The following is a 1,605-nucleotide window of genomic DNA, read 5'->3' as shown; positions in this document are numbered from 1 at the left end:
AGTGTAGGATTTGGAACAAAAAAGCTAGTTAAATCTTAGCTGTTGTTACACACAATTCAGAAATACCACCTTACCCATTTTCATAATCCTTCAGCATCTAAGATAGTTTCATCAATGTACCTTAAAAATATAATGCACTTAGAAAAAAGCCAACATATTAATCAAAGCATAGAGGTTTGAGTAAAGTAGACTCGTGTCCAACTCTTTGGTCTAGAAAGATAAATGCTGAGGAGACAAGTGGACAGGGTGTGCCCTCTTATACCATGGCAACCTGAGCTCCATGGTACAGGGAGACCATTCATTTGCACCTTCTTTATTCCCAAATAATGCCCCAGTCGCCCCCAATAGTTAGTTGAGCACATAAATGTGCTAGGCTCCATGCTAAATCTTTACATTGGATTATCTCATTTAATCCTCCCAACAACCCTATAAAGTGGGCAAGATTATTTTAAGCATTTTACAGATGAGGAGCCTGAAGCCCAGGGAGATTCAGGGGAATTTGGTTAGATGGTGGAGCCAGAGTTCAGAACAATATAGTCCGACTCCAGAGTGTACTCTGATAGCTCTCCTGAGCTGTCCACACTGAACTACCCTCTTCTCCTCTCCTTCTGTTATTTTCCTTCCTGGTCAACAGAGTTGGACAACCTAGAAGAAGACATAAAGGTCGGCTTCAGATAAAACCAAAAACAACCAATTCTTCTGGGTATCATTCCATGCTTCTTAGTACTATAGATCCTGAGGTGTCTTTAGAGCAGCACTGGTGAATAGAAATATTCTGTGAGCCAGACATGTAATTTAAAAGTTTCTAGTTGCCACATTAAAAAAAAGCAAAACGCAACAAGTGAAATTAATCGTAATAGTATTTTTTGTGTAGCCCAATATTTTTTTTTTTTTTTTTGCGGTACACGGGCCTCTCACTGTTGTGGCCTCTCCCGTTGCGGAGCACAGGCTCCAGACGCGCAGCCTCAGCGGCCATGGCTTACGGGCCCAGCCGTTTCACGGCATGTGGGATCTTCCCGGACTGGGGCACGAACCCACGTCCCCTGCATCGGCAGGCGGACTCTCAACCACTGCGCTACCAGGGAAGCCCTGTAGCCCAATATTTAAAAAATATTATAATTTCACCATGTAATCATATAAAAATTATTAATGAGATACCAGAAACAACTCAGGAGCTTGATATGCGCAATACAGTATAGTTACAGTACAGTGCAATACAATGCAATTCAATAGAATATCTTATGCAGTGCAGTGGATAAAGTAAAATGTAGTCCTACCAAACAAAGTTAATGGAAACATATTTACACCATTTCAGTTTTAAGTTTTAAATTAAAATTAATTGAAATGAAATAAAATTAAAAAAAATTAGTCCTCAGTTGTACTAGCCACATATCAAATGCTTAATAGCTATTTGTGGTGAGTGGCTACCATATTGAATGGAGCAGCTCCATAGCAAAAGTTATTCTCTGTCTCCAAAGGCCTGGGGACTCCCAGATTCTCCATCCCCACCCTATCCCTTGACCCCTCTCAGCCCCCATGTCATATTCCCTGCCTACCATGTACAGTTGTGCAGGTTATACACTGCAAAACTCTGGGATATGTCAT

The sequence above is a fragment of the Lipotes vexillifer genome, unplaced genomic scaffold (genome assembly GCF_000442215.2).
Source record: "Lipotes vexillifer unplaced genomic scaffold, Lipotes_vexillifer_v1.1 scaffold6542, whole genome shotgun sequence".
NCBI lineage: Eukaryota > Metazoa > Chordata > Mammalia > Artiodactyla > Lipotidae > Lipotes > Lipotes vexillifer.
This window is presented reverse-complemented; position numbering follows the sequence as displayed.